We start from the raw sequence: 23454 nt of genomic DNA, 5'->3' as shown, positions 1-23454 counted from the left end.
CTACTGATACTGATACTGATACTATTCATATATCATTGCCTGTGTGTGGGACTGGCATTCATCAGGAAGCAAGCAGTTCGTTGGCTTCTCATCTATTTGTTAATTTTGTTTATGTATTTATTCATTTATTTATTGGTCTCTTTGTGTGTTTGGTTATTCATCTGTTTGTTTGTTTCTTAATCTGATTGCATTGTTTATCTCTTGCTTCCCAAAGGATAAGAGCATTACAGCATCTCATGGGATCTGACGGGACACGTCTGTCCGTTCCCTTCTGTTCTTACGGAATCGGTACAGTGTTTAAAAAAAAAAGACAAGAAAAAGAAAAGAAAAGACATTTAATTATTTAAAAAAGGGAGAAAAGACACATTTTATTGACGTCATCTACTCCCCCCCCCCTTTCCCTCTCCAATGAAACCTCACCTCCCTAGTCCCCCCCCCTCCCTTCCCCCCCCCCATCCCCCCGCCCTCCCGACCACATCTACTTACCTCTCTCTTCCTCTCTCGCTCTGAGATCATCCTGTATAAAAAAAAAAAAAATGGCCACTTCTTTTCTTTCAATTTCTTTCTTTCCTTTTTCTCTTCTCTCTTTCTTCCTTTCCTTTACTCTTTCTCGTTCTTTCCATGCTGCCTGCTGCTTCGCTTGTTCCGTTTGGTCTCAACTCCCCCAACCCCCACCCCCACACACCTCCCCTTCCCTAACTTTAATGCATGCATCTCCAAGGCCCTGATTTTTCATCACTCTGTCGAAAAGCCATGCGTTCCCATCGTTTCAACCACAGAAAAAAAACAACACAACTAACGCTTCATTACAAACATTTGGGTTGTTCGGACAAATCCAGTATGATAACTAGAACTATGCAATCAACAACCATCTACCTGAAGATCTAGTCATCAGCCCCATCCACATGTAAAACGTGTGTGTGTGTGTGTGTGTGTGTGTGTGTGTGTGCGTGTGTGTGTGTGTGTGTGTGTGTGTGTGTGTGTGTGTGTGTGTACAGTGCGTTCGTTCGTTCTTTAATTTAGCGTCTTTTCACTATCAGTGATATTAGACGTTAAAAAAGGGGGGGGCATGGAATGTGGTGGTGGTGGGGGGGGGGGGGGGGGGCGGGAAGAGAAAAACAGAAAAAAGGTAAACTAGAAAACTACCGTAAAATGTATAACTAACATGCAATTACATTTAACAGTAACAATTCAATAATAATAATGATAATAATCAGCAACCATTAACACATTTCTGAAGTGCATTAAAGGAATGTAGAAATAGGGCTATGAACTAATGCCTGTGAAAGTTCGACCATAAGAACTTCGTCAGAAATAACTTTACAAAAATCATCTGCAGAATTATTATTCTCTTTGAAATACTTGGGCAAGAAGGTACGTAACTGCTGGCAGTGAAACAAACAATGATGCAAACTGAACTGCTTACCACAGGTGCATGTGACATTTTTACTATACTTTATCTTCAGCGCATCAAGTTTTATACGGAAGAAAGTAGAGGTTATTAATCTTGTATAGCAGTGCAGTGCGTGCATGTGTGAGTATGCACAAGTTTTTATATTGATATGCACTTGTATATATCCTAATTTCTACTGTATCTGTGTTTGTGTATGATTTTCGATTTATGTTCGTACCTTATGTACTGCCCCCCCCCTCCCCCCCCCCCCCCCCCCCTCCCCCCCCCCCCCCCACCCACACACACACCAATATTCCTTGTGACCCAGGTACACTTGGTAATAAAGACACTCTATTCTATTTTAGGAATACAAAAAATGTGATTACGAGGCAGTTGTCGTTTATTTCACGTCTCAGTGGTTATGTAAAATGTTGCAGACAACATGCTATCTTCCCTAACCAGTCGTGTGAAACTTAAAAGCCGGTTCAGAGTGAGGCCTTGTCATCGTTTACATTTTTGACTCACTTGTGTAAACAAAGTGAGTCTATGTTTTAACCCGGTGTTCGGTTGTCTGTGTGTGTGTGTGTGTCCGTGTGTCTGTGTGTCTGTGTGTCCGTGGTAAACTTTAACATTGACATTTTCTCTGCAAATACATTGTCAGTTGACACCAAATTTGGCATAAAAATAGGAAAAATTCAGTTCTTTCCAGTCATCTTGTTTAAAACAATATTGCACCTCTGGGATGGGCACAAAAAAAATAAAAAAGAAGCCTAATTATATGCAAACTGCATTTACTGTTATATTTATATTTTTTTGTATTATCTAAACTTGGCACTTTGATCTCTTATTCTGACACGACAACAAGAGGAGTCATTATTATCATTTTTTGTTCAAACAGGAACTTCTTTTGTTAAGCATGGAATTTTTATTTATTTTGCAAACGTTTTGGTGCAGATAGTAAAAAAGGGAAATTACTCTGTAATTAATGCTAGGGGACTTAATTTATCACAAGTGAGTCTTGAAGGCCTTGCCTCTCTTGTTCTGTCTTCGTATGAAAGACTGCCGCCCGTTCCTTTGGATAAGACTTCATTAGTTTCGTCCATTCATCATTTTATTCGTTGATTCATCTACCTATTCATCCAAGACATCGTGTTGACAAACCTTGCTGCAGCGAAAATAAACGACCACTTACGCTGCGTGCTGTACCTTGCTGCAGAGAAAATAAACGACCACTCACGCTGCGTGCTGTACCTTGCTGCAGAGAAAATAAACGACCACTCACGCTGCGTGCTGTACATTGCTGCAGAGAAAATAAACGACCACTCACGCTGCGTGCTGTACCTTGCTGCAGAGAAAATAAACGACCACTCACGCTGCGTGCTGTACCTTGCTGCAGAGAAAATAAACGACCACTCACGCTGCGTGCTGTACCTTGCTGCAGAGAAAATAAACGACCACTCACGCTGCGTGCTGTACCTTGCTGCAGAGAAAATAAACGACCACTCACGCTGCGTGCTGTACATTGCTGCAGAGAAAATAAACGACCACTCACGCTGAGTGACAAAATGGGGTTCATGATTCAGTTTCAAGGAGGCGTCAAAGCGTGCGGACTTATCCATATACGCTGCATCACATTTACTTTTGAAAAATAAAAAAAGAACAGAATAAAAGGGAAGGCGACAGATTCCTGACCTAGATCCAAGATGTTCTTGCCGCCCTGAAAGCCTCAAAATATTTCTAGTGTGAAGAAAATATCAAATTCGTACTAGGCCTACTTAAAATTAAACGTCAAGCAAATGTATAGATAAAAAGGTAAACAAAACGAAATGAAATGGGATATACATGCAATCGGGGAAAAAAAAAAATAGAAAATGGGCCCAGTTTTGTAAACATGCAGACAAACACACACACACACACACACACACACACACACACACACCAGTTCACAAAGATACATGCAGCACAATTTTCATGTTTGAAGCGTCACAAACACCCAGGAATCACGGTGCAGGTGTTGGTGTGAGTCTGGCTTTCTGGCAAGAACTGATTAGCTCGTGTCCTTATCTGCTTCCTTTAATCCCTTTCCCCACTTTTTTTTTTTAACACCTTAATGACAGCCTGACCAGTGAACCGGCGTGGCAGATGTCTCTACCATTACATGCAGATGTTATGAAGTCTGGTACAGAGATAGGAAAAACAACATTCTTTTGACGTCATCAACGAATCTCGGCCATATCCTTTCATCCGTTCCACCTTCCACCACCTCCCTCCCTCCCTCTCTCTCTCTCTCTCTCTCTCAGATTAACCTGTTCAACACTTTTCTCCATCACCCCCTTCTTTTTGTTCCGTGCTGCAGCTTTCCCCCCCACACCCACCCCCGCCTATCTCACGCGCTGCAGAAACGTGATTATCCTGAGGTCACATCTTTTCTATACCACCCAAACCCAGCTCCCGGCCTTTCCCCGTCCAATTACCACCCCCTTCACTCCCCATATACTACCCCTGTCATCCCCAGCACCAAACTCCCCCCCCCCCGACCCCCATCATATTGTCGCAGTGTCAATCGTTTCAAATTCAGTCATGCTGTTTACAACCCAACCGACCCCAGTAAGACTATTTCTGGGCTGAGAACCTGTCTGTTCCTAAAAAAAACAGGGGAAACCAAGGCTTTAAACAGTTGAAGACCCCGTAGCTTTTTAAGGCAATTGGGCCAGTGCATTCATATCCAGTGTGACTCGGGCTCCGCATGGGAAAGCGGGGCACAATCCTCTCCTTCCGCTGTTTTAACCTTCCTCAACCAAGTCAGGTAGAAGAAAATCGGAGTAAAGTGTCTTTATTTACTTTTGTTTTTATCATATATATATATATATATATATTTCTCTCAAGGCCTGCCTAAGCGCGTTGGGTTACGCTGCTGGTCAGGCATCTGCTTGGCAGATGTGGTGTAGCGTATATGGATTTGTCCGAACGCAGTGACGCCTCCTTGAGCTACTGAAACTGAACCTGAAACTCTCAAGGACACGCTACCATGCCGAAACAGGGGATCGAACCCTGACCACTTGATCAGAAGTCCTACGCCGTACCCATTCTTCCACGGGGCCTTCAAAACAGTGTTACAAGAACGATGAAAATAATGCTAAAAAAAAGAAGTCTAGTTCAACCACGTTAATGGTGCTATGTTCCAAACACACAGCCGCTCACGAAGAGATGTACAGCATTATGTCTAGCCACAGACACCAAGGCGAAGAGATTGGTTATCTTGTCGTGGTGTGAGTCTGGCTAGAACTGATTAGCTCGTGTCCTTATCTGCTTTCTTTAATCCTTTATCTCCTTTATTTTTTTTTTTTTTTTTTTTTTTTACTTCACCGTCCTTTCCACCCAAGTGATAGGGTCATTACAGCCTGACCAGTGAACTGGCGTAGTGGATGCCTCCTCCTGGTACAGAGATAGATTTTAAAAAACAACAACAAAAAACATTCTTTTGACGTCATCAACGAATCTCGGCCATACCCTTTCATGCATTCCACTTTCCACCATCTCTCTCTCTCTCTCTCTCTCTCTCTCTCTCTCAGTATCCTGCTCAACACTTTTCTCTTTCCTTTTACTCTCTCCACCTTTTCATCCTCCGCGCTGCTGCTTTCTCCCCTGTCTCACGTGCTGCAGAAACCTGATTATACTTAGGTCACATATTTTCTGTAACACCAAAACCCATCCCCTCCCAATTACCCCCCCACTTCCTCCCCCCCAACCCCCCCACTCGACCCCTTTCGTCCCCATGCCCTCCAATTTGTCGCAGTGTCAATCGTTTCAAATTTCAGTCATGCTACTAACAACCCTGCCGACCACAATAAGGCTATTTCAGGACCGAGAACCTATCTGGTCTTAAAAATAGAGGAAAAACCAATGTTTATGTTAATTTAAAAAAAAATGGTTGAAGGTGTTGTAACCATTGGGGTAGTGAATTAATATCCACTGTAACTTGGGCTCCGCATTTCCTGGAAGGCGGGGTTCAGTCATCTTTTTCCACCGTTTTAGCGTTCCACAACCAAGTCAGGCACCCATTCACACATGGGCCGAGTCAGGAAAGTCGGAGTGAAGTGTCTTTCACAATGACACACTATCAGGCAGAAACTGGGGGTGGAACCCAGACCACTGGATCAAAAGGCCTACGCCATACCAATTCTTCCACGGCGCCCCAAAACAATGGTGAAAGGTCGCTGGGGACAAAAAAAAAGGTTTAAAAGACCAGTTCAACCTCGTGAATACTGTTACGCTACGTAAAATATTTCTCCCACCGAAAAAAGGCGGAAAAACTGGACCTGATCAGAACCAAACCACAGACCAGACATTCCCCTGCTGCCGCTGTGGTTAGACCTGCTGATCTCTAGTCGGTCCAGAATGCCATACGCAAGAAGAGGACGAAACCGGTCTGACAAAAACTGACCTACGGAACTAACCGGACAAAAGTGACCTGACAAAACTGACCTGCCAAAACCTTCCTGACCTTCATACAAATCTTCCATCTTTTAGTCATCGCTGACATGTTGGTCAGTGTTCCAGCTGCAGCAGGAGACTTAATTAAGTACTGAGGAAAGTGCCACGTGTTTCGTGTCTCTGCACAACTGTCAGTTGTGCCTGCACTGTTCCGTTCTGTCCTCTTCCCGTAGCCTACATTTGTGTGCATCAGGAAATGCACAGTCAGTATCAGGATGGTGTGTTGACGTGAACGACAGAGGAGCATGTGTGTGTGTGTGTGTGTGTGTGTGTGTGTGTGTGTGTGTGTACGCGCGCAACTGTGACAGAGACAGAGAGAGAGGTCAGTATGTGTGTGCATGCATTTGCGTTTGTTTTTCACAAGAGCCCAAACACGGTGAGAGTGTGTGTGTGTGTGTGTGTGTGTGTGTGTGTGTGTGCGGGCGCGCGCGCGCACCGGAGTTTGTGGCTGCTTAACATGCTTCAAACATTGGTGCGAACGCGCATTTTAAGTAAAGATAAACGCAGGTTTTGATGACAAAGTATGCAAACTGGTTTGTGTGTGTGTGTGTGTGTGTGTGTGTGTGTGTGTGTGTAGTGACGGGAAGGTAAACATAAATGACCATCTGATCATAAACTGTCACGAAATGGACAAATTCCGTAGTTGATCAATTTATCTTAGCATCAATCTACGTTTCGCCGCTTGCATCTTTTCGAAGCCTTCAAACCACAGACATTTCACAATTCACAATTCAACGTCTGCTTCGACCTCGCTCTGATACCTTAATGAATATCAATTCCCAAGAACCAGTAAAACAGCTATTTCCGTCTATTGTCGCGCTCTTTCTTATTTTTGCGCACGACTGCAGACCAAGTTCACTAAGGTGCTAATCATAATCCTAAAATCAAGGGAAGCAAGTAATAGGACTTGAACATTGATACAGTTTGAAATAGCCGAGTTGATTGGATATGTTGAATGAATTGTGCATTACCAGTGCTGCGAGCATTATGAAAGTGTGTTGGTGACAGAGCAGAATGCAAGTTTTGACAGGAATTTTGCAATTAGACCACTGGATATTTTGACGTGAGTCCATTTGCAAGCGAACCTGCACAGTTACTGAGCACTCCAAAAAGGGCGTGTTTGTGTGTGATGTGGGGTGTGTGTGTGTTTAAATGTGTGTTTGTTTATGTGTGTGCATGTGTGATCAAAATCAACAATACAACAGTCTGCTGTGATGTGATGTTCCAACAATGTTGTTGAATGAGTTCAAGACCTATTTCAGTTTTGATTGTCCACATGTACCAAAACCCATCGTTTGTCTTCTTCTTCTTCCTCGTTCGCCTCCCATTAGATCAGCAGCCCGGTGTCCTCGATGAATGCTGCCGTCCGTCGCAGCTCCTCCAGGGTGCCGTACAGTTTGGCTTCCACTGCTGTCGGTGTTGGCCAGTACTTCCTCCTGGATGCTGCATGCGTCCTACAGTCTTGCAATTAGACAAGCCCGTGCCGGGTCGCATTTAACCTAAGGCACCCCAGCCATTTCAACCGTTGAAAAAAACAAAAAACAAAACAAAACGTTGAAAAGAAGAAGACGAACGTTTCCTGATTCAACCAAACGGGGAAAACCTTCAAAAACAGAAGTGCTGCGTTTGACGATCGTACAACCAGCTGTCTGTACAATACACACGTTGAGCTGATCGCTTCCATTGGTCGTTTGCAGTTAGGCCTACCTACCCTATTGGTGAAGCTAAACGTTGTGAATAATTAGTCATAATTAGTCAGCCCCGAAACATACAGGAAACAGAGCCCACACTCTTTCCCTGACCCATATCCCAAATGAAAGTAAACGGGAGTATTTGTTTTTAAATTTAAATAATTGAAAAGATTAAACAGAATAAAACGAAAATACCTCAATGAAAAAAAACAACAACAAAAAACAAACAAACAAAACAAATAAAGTAACATTAAATCTTCCATCCAGCAAATAGCAGAAATGTGAGCTTTCAAATCCGATTGTGTGTGTGTGTGTGTGTGTGGGTTACGCCAAGCTCCTCCTCCAGTCCTCAAGTCCAATGACGTCAACATAATTCCGTCACCCGTGGCTCTGTCGGGCTCTATACTCTTGTCTTTTTTTCCCGGAGGGCAAGGGGTTTTAACTCCTGTCAGTGTTCAGTGATTCATGGAAGCAAACATACGGTGCATGTACCACCACCCGAAAGCTGATATTGTTTGTTTATTTGTGTTTTACGTGCTGCCACGCAGTCACGTGAGGACTCACCAGCCTCCAGAAACGAAGTATTGGTGGAGCTACACATAATGGATGATTAGTCAGTTCCGAAACTTAAAGAATACACAGCCAGCTCTCTTTTCCTGGTCCATATCCCAAATGAAAGTAAATGGGCGTAAATAAACAGAGAATGTTAAAAAAAAATGAAGAAGAAAGAAATACAATAAAAACGAAATGCCTAGAAAATGAAATAAAATAGAATAGAATAAAATAAAATAAAATAAAATAAAATAATACCTTCGCCAACACCAAAGTTCTATCCAGCGAAATGCAAAGCTTTGAGCTTTCAAATCCGATTGCTCTCTCTGTGTGTGTGTGTGTGTGTGTGTGTGTGTGTGTGTGCTTTCGCGCGCGCGCGCTTGTGTGTGTGTGTGTGTGTGTGTCTGTGTGTCTGTGTGTGTCTGTGTCTGTGTGTCTGTGTGTGTGTGTTCTTTAAGGATTGTCTTTACTGCAAGCATCAAAAATGACGATGATGATAATGGCTGTTGTAGTTCCATAAAGAAGCACGGGGTATCCGATGGATTTTGTTTCCATTTTTCCGGCTTGAATTGTTCTGAAAGTTATCTGTCACTCTGTGGACTCGCTGTATGAATGCTGTGCTGAAAGTGTGCAATATAAGCCCGAAGCCTAGTTCTGCTCAACGTCCCATACAATTAAAAATTTTGCTCTGTTGCTCGGTTTCTTCTTCTTCGTTCTTCGTTCGTGGGCTGCGACTCTCACGTTCTCGCATATACACATGTATGACCGTTTTTGCCGCTCCAATTAGGCAGTCATACACCGCTTTCGGGGTGTGCATGTCGGAGATCTTTCCATAACCTACCGAACGCTGACATGGATTGCAGGGTCTGTAACGTGCGTATTTCATCTTCTGCATGCTTATAACCACGAAGGTGGTTCAGGCACTAGCAGGTCTGCATATCTGTTAACCTGGGAGATCGGAAAAACCTCCACCCTTTACCCGCCAGGCGCCGTGAACGTGATTCGAACCCGGAACCAACAGATTGAATGTCCAACGCTTTAACCATTCGGCTGCTACACCCGGCGGTTTCAAACGCTGATAATTTTCTTTGTCATCAGCAAACATACCTATGTGGTCTGTAAGCGAAGTTCGAGTATGGTTACTTAGGAAGTGAACGCATGCATCTAACCTCCCCTTCAGAAGTTATTGAATTTAAATTAGTGGTTTCCTTCACGTAGACGAGCTACCGGCCTAGGTTGGCGAGCCCCGCCTGCCCGAAAAAGTAAATGAATGAATAAATAAACTAACTGATTAACTAATTAATTAAACAGATGAATCAATGACCATTGATTAATCAGATGAATCAGAAATTAATCTAAATAAACACATAAATAAAGACACTGAAAGATGCATATCTAAACGCTGGTAAGTCATTTACAATGGGTATCTAGACATGATGGTGACATGGAGACAGACAGACAGACAGACACAGACACACACAGCGACACATACACAGAGACACACACAGAACAAATGGGAAACAACCTTGCCTCCATGTAATCGAACAACCCACATCCCCACATCCCAACCCTCCCCCCCCCCTCCTCCCATGCCCATCTACTAATCCCCTTCTTTACGGATCGCACGCCAGCAGAGAAAAAGAAAAAGAATTAAAAATGGGAGAAATAGGCTGACAGTCAGACCGAGAAACAAACAAACAGACAGACAGACAGAAAGACAGACAAACAAACAGACAGACATAGGCAGAAAGACGTTAACTCTATTCATTCAAGCCTCGGCCTCTTCCACAGGGGGTGAAAGCAGTTTCCATGGATAGAACAGCTATTCACGCACACGATTTGAACAGTTTCTACAGAAACAAGGCGAGCAAAGACAGTTTCGGAAAGATGCTTTTTTCTTTATGTCGACAACAAAGAAAGAAAAACAAAAATCCCGATTAATGGGGTAGGAGGGACAAACATCTAAATCCACTCTCTGAAGCAAACACTGCCATGCCAAAACAGGGAGAGCAACAACTGAAAATGTGCATCATTGCCACATCAGCTGGTCACGCAAGCACACACACACACACACACACAAACTGCATGCTTGCTCGCGTGCGGTACACACACACACACACACACACACACACACACACACACACACACACACACACTCATTGTATATGCGCGAGTTAATTGTTGTTACCAACCTTCACCCGACAAATTCGCGCACGTGCAACACGCGAGAAAAATTAACAATCGACCTGTCAAGCTAAACAATAATACAGCCTGAATAAACAACTCTGAACGTAACAATCTGACCAGACGGTTCACTTCAAGCTGTGAGATCACAAGTCTGGGATGTGAGAGTAGAAGTGGGCGGAGTTCTCTCTCTCTCTCTCTCTCATAATGTGTGTGTATCTGAGTGTGTTTATGAATGTGTGTGCGTAAGCGCGCGTCTCTCTCTCTCTCTCTCTCTCTCTCTCTCTGTATATATATATATATATATATATATATATATATATATATTATATATATATATCTGTGTGTGTGTGTGTGTGTGTGTGTGTGTGTGTCTGTCTGTCTGTCTCTGTCTGTGTGTCTGTGCAGATGAATGTGAGTGCTTATGTGTGAGGAGGAGTACGAGGGAAGGAGGCGTATGTGTGTGTGTGTGTGTGTGTGTGTGTGTGTGTTGTTGGGTGTGGGTGTGGGTGTGTGTGGACCATGTCACCATCTGACATTATGTCGGTAAAGAGCCCAGGCCCCGATCTCACAAACCAGATCCATGCCTGTGCCTGACCCACATGCAACAAGCGGCGCCCATGTGTACACAGGTGAAAAGCTTTAGCCCCGCAATGTCTGGCCCAGTAGCAACAGTTGATACTTGTAGTGATAAGAATAGTCGCAGCAGCAGGAAAAGTATGTAACGTTTCATATGTTTATAACGGAAGTAAAAAGAAATGATGATACTACTACTACTACACTACTACTACTACTACTATTACTACTACTACTACTACTACTACTAATAATAATAATGATAATAATAATGGTCATGATGATTATGATGATAATCATGCCAACAACAACAATAGTAATGATAATAATAACAATGACAGGAAGAAGAAGAAGAACAACAACAACAAAACAACTTAAGCGATGTTCATAAACTGCTTGTATTTTCCCTGCTGAATGTGTGTGTGTGTGTGTGTGTGTGTGTGTGTGTGTGTGTGTGTGTGTGTGTGTGTGTGTGTGTGTGTGTGTGTGCGTGCGTGTGTGTGTGTGTGGGGGGGGGCTCTGTAATTTCCTGTAATTGTATTTAGATATTTTTTCTCAAATTTCACCCTCATTTCACACCCTCATTTGCCCAGTTTCCCCCAACTCTCCATTCATTCACATCTCCCACCCCTTCTAAACGATAATGCTCAAATGTATACATAAATACTTTAACAAAATGTCTTCAATCACCGATATGTGTGACGGGACATTAAACAAAATTCCTCCTTCATGGAAGGTGACAGAAAAAGAAGTCTACTGGGTGTCAGAAAAAAAACAACAACCCAACATGCCAGATTCCACAGCTCATCAACTGATTCCATAACGAATGAGCTGCTCACAGACACTAGCAACGAACAATTCATTACTGCATCAAACTAACCACCCTGTCATTTATGTACGCATTATCTCAAACCATTCACGTCCCCAATGATTCCTACTAACGAAGTCACTGATGGCACACGTTATCTCGAACCACTCACGACCTCAACGATTCCTTTTATTCACCTACTCACTGACGGCCCCTCAGCCAAATGATCACCGCAGTGCATTCCATAATTGATTCATCCACACCATCAACCATGCATTATGCATAACGCACGTTAAGTGGAGTAATGGCCTTGAGGTAACGCGTCCGCCTAGGAAGCGAGAGAATCTGAGCGCGGTGGTTCGAATCACGGCTCAGCCGCCGATATTTTCTCCCCCTCCACTAGAACTTGAGTGGTGGTCTGGACGCTAGTCATTCGGATGAGACGATAAACCGAAGTCCCGTGTGCAGCATGCATTTAGCGCACGTAAAAGAACCCACGGCAACAAAAGGGTTGTCCCTGGCAACATTCTGTAGAAAAATCCACTTCGATAGGAAAAACAAATAAAACTGCACGCAGGAAAAAAAAAAGAAAAAAAAAAGTGGCGCTGTAGTGTAGCAACGCGCTCTCCCTGGGGAGAGCAGCCCTAATTTCACACAGAGAAATCTGTTGTGATGAAAATAAAATACAAATACAAATAAACTCGTTCATGACATTCCTTTCTTCCTGCGCTCACTGACCGTTCCGCTGGTCGGGTGATCACTGCCCCGGCGTCCACCCCATGTTATCGTGAAGTCCTGGGGTCGAATCCCAGCTATGTCTGGCGGACCGTGAGGCAGCCATTTCCCGCTTCTTCCAGGTCAGCCTACGGAGCAGGTACCTCTGGTAGTGTCTACACCTACGGAGAAGGTCAAACACGCACGTTAATTAAACACCATCACTCCATCCATGTTGTGGTCAGTGAATTATGGTACTGATATTCAAAACTACGAAATGGGGAGTATGGCTACCGATACGCAGAAGGGTAAATATTGTCACCGACCTAATAAACCCATTCGCATGTCCATGTTATCGCGAGAGTCGCAGCCCACCAATGATATCCAGTTCACTTCAGTTAACTACTCCAGGAGGCGTCACTGCGTTCCGGCAAATCCACATATTATATGCCACACAACATCTGCCAAGCAGATGCCTGGACAGCAACGTAACCCAACAGGCCTAGTGAGGCAATGAGGGAAAATGAAATGAAATGAAATAGAATAGAATAAATAAATAGATTAATATATATATATATATATATATATCTCGGCCCAACACTCGGCTTATATCACAGATTGACATAAGTTTACATTTGGGTCAACAGCAAAGTGAGAGCTGTATATATCAATGGTTTCTCCAGTCAATGGGAAACCATTTACAGCTTAGTCTTTTGTGAAGGACTATGACTCTCAGACTAGGAGGCAAAATTGCACTGGGTCTTCGTGCTGCAGCCTTGGGGGCTAGTTGGCCTTTGGGAACCATCCCAACGCCGACTGTCCTAAAACCCTCTTGGCCGAGAGAGTGGGGATGTACTTGGGCAAGACACTCTCCACTATAATCAAATTCTAGCCCAAATAGTCGGAACAGCAGTTGCCTCCTCTGCTGTTCTGATGGTCATAGTCGGACACGACTGACTATCATATATATATATATATATATATATATATATATATATATATATATATATATATATAATGTTATAGTATGCAGGTAGTGTCACCTACACCCCCCCCCCCCTGTCTCCCTTCTCTCCCCCATCTTTATCACCCCTCAGAGAGAGAGGCACAGAGAGAGAGACAGAGAGAGGGAGAGAGAGGTGGCGGGGGGGGGGGGGGGGGGGGGGGGGGAGAAAGAGAGAGATAACGCAAACACCGACTCTTGTAATTCCACTTGTTTGGGTAATGGATTGTTCTGAAAAGTTGTGAACAAAGTCCGTGATAATTTTTTTTTTTTTTTTCATATCTGTGCACACAACGAAAACAATGAACAATGTCCGTGATAAACGAAATTCGTGCAAACACCGTAAACAATAACAATGTGCGTAATAAACAACCCTGAATCACATGACGTAAACGATGACCTGTGTCCGTAATAAACAACATCGGTGTACACGACGTAAACAATGCACCATGTCCATAATAAACAGCATTCATGAACACGACGTAAACAATGCGCCATGTCCATAATAAACAGCATTCATGAACACGACGTAAACAATGCACCATGTCCATAATAAACAGCATTCATGAACACGACGTAAACAATGCGCCATGTCCATAATAAACAGCATTCATGAACACGACGTAAACAATGCGCCATGTCCATAATAAACAGCATTCATGAACACGACGTAAACAATGCGCCATGTCCATAATAAACAGTATTCATGGATACGACGTAAACAATGAGCCATGTCCATAATACATGACATTCATGAACACGACATAAACAATGAGCCATGTCCATAATAAACAGTATTCATGAACACGACGTAAACAATGAGCCATGTCCATAATACACGACATTCATGTACACGACGTATTAATGAGCCATGTCCATAATAAACGACATTCATGTACACGACGTAAACAATGAGCCATGTCCATAATAAACGACATTCATGAATACGACGTAAACAATGAGCCATGTCCATAATAAACAGTATTCATGGATACGACGTAAACAATGAGCCATGTCCATAATACATGACATTCATGAACACGACATAAACAATGAGCCATGTCCATAATAAACACCATTCATGAACACGACGTAAACAATGAGCCATGTCCATAATAAACACCATTCATGTACACGACGTAAACAATGAGCCATGTCCATAATAAACACCATTGATGAACACGACGTAAACAGTGAGCCATACCCATAATAAACGACATTCATGTACACGACGTAAACAATGAGCCATGTCCATAATAAACAGTACAGATGTGCATGACGTGAACAATAAACAATGTCCGTAATAAACAACACAGCGTAAACATTTAGCAATGTCCATGAGAAAACAAACAAAAACAAACAAAAAAGCCAACAAAAAAAACCCTACAAAAATCACTATATACACGACGCTAACTATGGATAGTGCGAAGAACAACATTCATGTTCACGATGTAGTAAAAAATAAAATAAAATAAAAAAAATCGAGAGAGAAACAAAGAGAGACGAAGACAGAGACAGAGACAGAGCTTGGAGCTTTCGAAACAAATAAAACGAAACAAACAAGCGAATCGCATCAGGCCGAGACAAACATCTAAAACCACTCTCTGAAGCAAACAACTCTGATGCCAAAACGGGCAGCAACATGTAGGGGAAAAACTGCACCACTGTCACATCAGCATGACACACACGCACGCGCGCGCGCGCACACACACACACACACACACGCACGCACGCACGCACGCACTTACACACACAAAAAGAATCGAAAATATTTAATCCTTTGACCCCTGTTGGGATATAGCGAATATACAGTAACGACATTGTTATTTTACACCAAAAAAACTGAAATGCAAACAACAAATAAATCAATGACATTGCTGATTTAAAAAAAAAAAAAAATAAAAAAAAAGACCAAAGAAACAGCGGTCACATCATATTGTAATTTTTCCTTCACGCACACCGTCGAATGCAAACGCTTTCGTGCCACAAACCAACAGTATGAACAAATAAAATAATACACACTGCACTCTCAGGTTGTCCACCAGTGATTAATATCGTAATTTTTCGCCTTAAAAAAAAAAGAAAAGAAAAGAAAATCTTTCAGGGCTCCATCAGCACAATCCCCGTACTCCAGTTAGGGAGCAGCGGCTGCGGCCAATACACTGTGCAACCCATCTGACATTATACCGGTTAAGAGGCCAGCCCACAAACAGGATTCATGACCTACATCCAGGTGGAAAGCTTTGCCCCCACCTACATACCTACATAAAGTGATAGTAGTCGTAGTCGTAGTAATTTTCGTCGGAGCAGTAGTAGTGGTAGGTAGTTGTTTTTGTTGTAGTTCATGGTAGAAGTTGTAACAGCAGCAACAGCAGCAGCAGTATTGGTAGAAGTCACAGAGGTAACGTAGCAGCAGTTACGGAGCAGTTGTATTAGCAATAACAACAGCAAGAAGACTTGTCTCTGTGGTATTATCATTAGTAGTAGTAGTAGTAGTAGTAGTAGTATCATCATTACTATAACAATTATAATTATCATCATAATAATCATCATCATTATTATTTTTGACATTCTCACCATTATAATTAATATCGGTAGTAGTAGTAGTAGTAGTAGTAGTAGTAGTGTGATAATCATGATAATCATTTTAACAATTATCACAACGACTACTATAAATAACATAATTATTGTCATCATCATCATCATCATCATGTTTACTTTTGTTCATAATGTCATCCATAATCATCACCATGGTCTTCATCATTAGCAACATTATTCTTGTCACTATCATAATTACATCATCATCATCAATACTACTTTCGTTGCTGATGCTGATATCTACACTCCTCATCACAGTCAACATCATCAGTACGATTGGCATTAGAATTCAAGTTTTAATTGCAGAAGAAAGTAATGAAACACACTCAGCTCCTTCAAGTCTGGCCTTAAAACCCACCTCTTCACAAGATAGCCTCCCTCCCCTACCTCCACCTCATCTTCAGTTTCTTCAGTTTTAGAGTTTGGCATGCGTGTGATGACTGGTGTGAAAGCGCTTAGATTTGTCTCTGCACAAGATTCAGCGCTATATAAATACTATTATTATTATTATTATTATTATTGATGGTAAATATACCCTTTTTCGTATAAGCATATCTAACTAGAAATAGAAAAACATTTCAACAAGCTGATCTTATATGTCTTTCTTTTACAAGTTAAAAGCAAAAAGAAGAAGGTGGCAAAGAAGAAGAAGAAGAAGGAGGAGGAGGTAGTGGTAAAGAAGAAGAAGAAGGAGGAGGAGGAGGAGGTAGTGGTAAAGAAGAAGAAGAAAGAGGAGAAGGAGGATGTGGTAAAGAACAAGAATAAGGAGGAGGAGGATGTGGCAAAGAAGGAGGAGGAGGATGTGGTAAAGAAGAAGGAGGAGGAGGATGTGGTAAAGAAGAAGGAGGAGGAGGAGGAGGATGTGGTAAAGAAGAAAAAGAAGGAGGAGGAGGATGTGGTAAAGAAGAAGAAGAAGGAGGAGGAGGTAGTGGTAAAGAAGGAGGAGGAAGAAGGAGGAGAAGGTGGTAAAGAAGAAGAAGGAGGAGGTGATATTAAAGTAGAAGAAGAAGAAGAAGAAAAGGGCCTCAAGGGGCAATCGAAACAAAACAACAGCAAAGACAACAACAATGACAACGGCGGCAGCAACAATGACAACGACAAAAGTTTATCTCACCGAGACCTGAAGACAGACAAAAGTTTTCTACCTGGTGACAACAGATAAAACACTGGTCCCCCAGTGTGAAACTCCCAACAGGCGAGTGACAACATATGAACGCTCCACGATTTTTTTTGTTTGTTTTGTTTTGGGGTGGTTGGTTTTTTTACACATCTCTCATCACCGCAGTTTGTCGAGACCTGTTTGTGCGTAAACAGCTCGGTTTTTCTTGACCGGCTTAAAGAATATAGCCTAATAAAATTATAATCATTTTCAAGTCATGTTCTGAAAGCCAGCTGCGCACTCGCACGCATGCACGCGCGCGCGTGCACACACACACACACACACACACACACACACACACACACACACACACACACACACAAACACACACACACACACACAAACACACACACATACACACTCACACACACACATACACACTCACACACAAACACACACACACACACACACACACACACACACACACACACACACACACACACACACACACACGCAACCCTCCCTATCACCAACCTCCTTCCCATCACACCCCCCCACCAACCCCCCGACCCCCCTCCACTTTGCGTGGCCATAAAGCAAGACATCAGTCTGTCGCACTCTGGATCGATCGATGAAGATGCTTTGATTACAGCGCTCTGCGTGGTCTGACCTCTTTCAAAGCACATGCCGATGTTGTTGTTGTTGGTTTTGGGGTGGGTTTTTGGGGGGGAGGGGTGTGGGTGGGGGGGGGGGGGGTTCGTTTGTGCTCGTTGAAACGGCAGAAGCAAAAACACAACCGTTCATACTTACTATGATAAAAAAAAATGAAGAAGAAGAAACAAACAAAAATATCGGTGGGGTGGAAAGAGAATACTGGGGTTAGAAATAAGCGCAGACACACACACACACACACACACACACACACACACACACACACACACACACACACACAGCGAGACAGAGAGAGACAGAGACAGAGAGACAGCAAGACAGAGAGAGACAGAGACAGAGACACAGAGAGACAGAGAGAGTCTGGGGTGGCAGAAAGGTCGGAGACGAAGCCCTCATCAGAATCAATGCAAGAACGGCATGGGAGCAGCAGCATCAAGGTCATTTTATGATCTGGAATCTGCGTGACTGATTTCATGTACATAGCCTACTCGTCACATGATTCAATCATCTTTATGCACGTTTGCTCTCTCTCTCTCTTTCTGGCTGTCTCTCTGTGACTCTCTGTCTGTCTGTCTGTCTGTCTCTCTAACACACACACACACACATATATATATATATATATATGTGTGTGTGTGTGTGTGTGTGTGTGTGTGTGAGAGAGAGAGAGAGAGAGAGCAGCATAATTCTGTAAGAAAGTAAACAGAACGTGATCCACAGACTAAGATCCGTCAGTGAACAGGACTTACATGCAGACGCGCTCGTGCAGACTGACACGCAAAGACACATGGAAACAAGCGCGCGCTCACGGAGACAATAGTCTGCACTGATTGGAGGCTTGCACGCGCCTCGCCCAGCCGTGAAGAACAACTCACAAAAACCTGAGCAACAGAGCATCGTGAGTCGATTTAAGTCACTGGCAAACTGACGAACAGGGACAGTGCAAGTGACCGCGACACACTTCACGTTCACGACTTGAGTGATTGAAAATCACTTGCAAAACTCAACAGGTTGCACAGTCATGATTGTTACCAATGCACATGGTGTGGGAGTCATGCATCATTGGGGATTATCAAGCTGTTTTCACGTTGCAATCATAACGTAATAGATTACTACTGCACGGAAAACTAGATAGATAAAACAAACGGAAAGTCGAGGGAATAAAACATACCTTAGCTTTCCGACTCAACAGGTCGTCTATTATTTTGGATTACTTGCCACAATTCACTTTCACTGAGCACGTCACAAAACTCTTTGCTCGTTGACACACGAATGAGAACGTTAAAAATGAGGACGGATCTCTCTGCACCTGAGCCCAAACTGATACTAAACAGAAGCACGAATGCCAAGCAAAGGCGTATCACTCGCATGAAATGCCACACCATACACGCAGAAACACACACACACACACACACACACACACACACACACACACACACACACGCACGCACTTATACACTGGCACACATACACACACGCGCGCGCGTGCACACTGGCACACACACACACACACACACCCACGCTCTCTCTTAAATAGGCCTACACATAGACATACAGGCGCGCACGCGAACACACACACACACACACACACACACACACACACCAAGCGTAACTCAACAGCAGCATACAGCCGGCTTACCGAGTCAGTTCTGGACAATGCAGTCTGGCTTCACTCATAAAATACATCACTGCTAGCAGACGACTGTCTTTTTTTGTCTTTTTTTTTTATCCATAAGCACCAAGAGATAACGGCCACTTCAAACTTCTCCAATGAATTGACTGCCAGGCGCTGTCATTAACTCCCATTAGCTCAAAGCCACTATCGTCTGCGTGTGCATGCCGTCAGACGATCAGTTTGGTTCACCGAAACTACTGCAACTTCATGCAAAACAAGAGCAATGTTGTTTTTTACGTGTAGAGAGTTCGTCAAAGCAAACACCCCGTCAAGTTTGGAGAGTAAATTAAAGTACGAACAGTAGACATGCTTACACTAAAATATATGCAAATTACACAGCTCTTCTTTCTCAAACTTACCTACTGAACAACAGTTGGCGTGCGTTTAGAGACTGTGAGGTTTAAAACAAAAAACAAACAACAAAAAAAGCTCTCGAACAACGCAGTAAGCTTGGAAGGGAAGAACAAGAAGAAAAGGAGGAGAGGAGTAGGAGGGGAGACAAATCTTTTAATATCCGCTTGAGTCGCCAAGATTAGTTCTCTCCCCCACCAATGTTGTCACCTACTTGTACGGGGGAGGGGGGGGGCGAAAAAAAAAGAAGCCGTGGCCTCCAGGCTTGCACACCGCCTGTCTCCTCATTGTGTGCTGAACTTGCGCGTGCCACCATTGTCCACGGTCAGAGAAGCACGTGACTCTCTGATTGCACCCTGAACCTGGCTTGAGGCGAGTCGGTGGCAGCGGTGGTGGTGGTGGTGGTGTGGGGATGTGTGTGTGTGTGTGTGTGTGTGTGGTGGGGTGGGGAGGTGGAGCGGGGGGACCAAGGGGGGCGACGAAGGATGAGGAGGGAAGGTGAGAAAGAAGACGGTGTTAGAGTTGCTCTCTCTCTCTCTCTCTCTCTCTCTCTCTCTCTCTGGGCACTGGTCTGGCCAACAAAATGCAAAAAAAATACTCGGCTCCTATTTCCCCCCTCTCCCATCTGTCTGTCTGTCTGTCTGTCCCATACACAAGTGAAAGACACACACACACACACACACACACACACACACACACACACACACACACAGAATAATTAAAAAAACAAACAAGAAAAACAAAACTAGGCAGCATGCAGTACATTGCGCGAAATGACCCAACACCAATGAGAACGTCTATGATCGCCTCCAAAAAATAGCGTATCTTCGTCGTCGTCTTTTTTTCTTCTTCTTCTTCGTCTTCTCCTTCTTCTTCTTTTTCGTTCTTGGGCTGCAACCCCCATGTTCACTCGTATGTACACGAGTGGGCTTTTACGTGCATGACCGATTTTACACCGCCATGTAGGTAACCATACTCTGTTTTCGGGGGAGTGTATGCTGGTTATGTTCTTGTTTCCATAATACACCGAACGCTGACATGGACTATAAGATCTATACAGCGTGTATTTTACCTTCTGCTTGCTAAAACACACAAAGGGGGTTCAGGCACCAGCACGTCTGCACATACGTTGAATTGGGAGATTCGGAAAAAAGTCTCCACCTTTAATTAACCCACCAGGCGCTTTTACCGAGATTCGAACCCGGGACCCTCAGATTGAAAGTCCAACGCTTTAACCGCTCGGCTATTGCGCCCGTCCAATGGTATATGGAACGTCTGTGATCCCCACCAAACAATAGTATTGATCGCCCAGACAGACAGCTGGGAGATGCAGACCTACAAACTCTTTATCGATCGAACAGGGAGTGAGAGAGGACGCTGACTGATGGTCAGACTTCCAAGCCGCAGTCCACGTGAGGTGTTTACTGCATGATAATACTAATGATCATGATGATGATGATGATGATAATGATTACTATTGTAATAATTATAAAAGTGATAGTAATAATGATTATTATTATCATTAGTAGTAGTAGTCTGATGATGATGACGATTATTATTATTATTATTATTATTGTCATTATATATTGTCTAAGCGCTTCTCGTGAGACAAAACATAAACGATAGTGCACAAAACCACACGAGAGCACATTAAGGACACACAAGTGGAAAAAAACAACAACTATATACACACTAATACAATACTACAAATTGCGGATATGAGTAATTGCATGAGAAAGGCACAAAATGCACCCTCCCCCCCCTCCCCCACACACACACTTGCCCAAGTATTTCAAAGAGAACAACTACTCTGCAGATGATTTTTCAAAAGTTATTTCTGACGAGGTTCTCATGGTCGAACTTTCACAGGCATTAGTTCATAGCCCTATTTCTACATTCCTTTAATGTTCTTCAGAATTGTGTTAATGGTTTCTGAGTATTATTATCATTATCATTATTGAACTGTTACTGGTAAATGTTATTGCATTTTAAGTATGCATTTTTGGTAGATTTCTACCTTTTCTGTTTTCCTCTTCCCTCCCCCCCCCCCCCCCCCCTCAGGATGTTTTCTCAGCAAAATAAACTGTCGTATTGATTCACCATTCTCCTCTGAACCAAGCCTAGAATTACGTTCACGCCAGAATTTGCCTTCAAAGAATTTTCTGTCAGTTTACAACAAACTGAACCAAGCCTGGAATACATTAACAACAGGATTTACCTTCAAAGAATTTGTTTCTCTTTTACTCTTGAGAAGGTTAATCTGGCATTGTCCTTAATCTCACTTCGTATCTCTTATTCTGAACACATTAGTTGTTTTTTTACCGTGTCTCAGTCCATAAGTTCAGTGAAGATGATCTCAGACTGCCCTTACTCTCAATTTACATGTTTTTATCTGCCTGTATTAGTTTCCGACCACTGCTCAGTCCATCAAAACATTTTCTCGTGATGGGATTTGTACACACTTTAACCATCTGACGAATCCATTCAGGGTTGTTGTTTTTTGTTGTCGTTGCTGTTGTTTTTATCGGCGTGGAAGCGACACACACACACACACACACACACACACACACACACACACACACACACAGAGGGAGAGAGAGAGAGAAGCACACGCACAGAGAGGGAGAGAGACAGAGACAGAAGAGAGATAAAACAAAACAAAACATAACAAAACATGCGTGTTGATAAAGTATTATATAGAATTATGTTTATGTTCACCTTTCTTTTTTTTATAATTCCTTGGTGAAACATTGACGAAATGGTCACCACCAAAGACTTATATATATTATATGTCATTCCTTGGTAAAACATTGACGGAATGGTCACCACCAAAGGCTTATAATTCCTTGGTAAAACATTGACGGAATGGTCACCACCAAAGGCTTATAATTCCTTGGTGAAACATTGACGGAAAGGTCACCATCAAAAGCTTATAATTCCCTGGTGAAACATTAACGGAATGGTCACCATCAGAGGCATGTCCAAAGGTAATGTGCATGGACATAACTGTAATTGTGCTTAGTTTTCTTTTCCAGGTGTGTTTCTCAGGTCATCCAGGATAGGATCGACAGTTACAGTTTTTCAGCCCGAACAAGTGTGGTGCCTGTTTCATCGGCCGGGCAGTAAGCAACCGAAGGTCCTTCTCTGACGCCACTTTTCACACACACACACACACACACACACAGACACAGACACAGACACACACACACACACACACACACACACACACACACACACACACACACACACACACACACACACACAGCAACACTGCAGCCATCCATTGTAATAAGTATCACACTTTGCTGTGACAAGGAGGAATTTTTGTTTAATGTCCCCGTTACACATATCGGTGATTGAAGACATTTTGTTAGAAGTATTTATGAAGACATTTGAGTATCATCGGTTAGAAGGGGTGGGAGATGTGAATGAATGGAGGGTTGGGGGAAACTGGGCAAATGAGGGTGAAATGAGAGTGATATTTGTAAAACAAAAAAAATCTAAATACAACAGAACAGGCCAGACTCCTTCTTTGATCGTGAGCTGCAACTCCCACGTTCACTTGTATGTACACGAGTGGGCTTTTACGTGTAAGTCCGTTTTTAACCCCGTCATGTAGGCAGCCATGCTCCGTTTTCAGGGGTGTA

At 43.1% G+C, this 23454-nt stretch overlaps 1 long non-coding RNA gene across 1 annotated transcript in view; it reads right to left on the bottom strand.

Moving 5' to 3' along the window:
* The window catches only part of LOC143300793 (uncharacterized), a 151456-nt gene extending 132376 nt beyond the window's left edge, over positions 1 to 19080 (bottom strand). Inside the window, exons 1-2 of the long non-coding RNA XR_013057693.1 lie at positions 18953 to 19080; positions 12437 to 12594 (exon numbers count right to left, since the gene is read on the bottom strand). This is a non-coding gene — a long non-coding RNA (uncharacterized LOC143300793). The remainder of the gene's footprint in view (positions 1 to 12436; positions 12595 to 18952) is intronic.
* Between the last annotated feature and the right edge of the window lie 4374 nt (positions 19081 to 23454).

This window comes from Babylonia areolata, chromosome 26 (assembly GCF_041734735.1).
Source record: "Babylonia areolata isolate BAREFJ2019XMU chromosome 26, ASM4173473v1, whole genome shotgun sequence".
Taxonomy (NCBI): Eukaryota; Metazoa; Mollusca; class Gastropoda; order Neogastropoda; family Buccinidae; genus Babylonia; species Babylonia areolata.
This window is presented reverse-complemented; position numbering and strand designations above follow the sequence as displayed.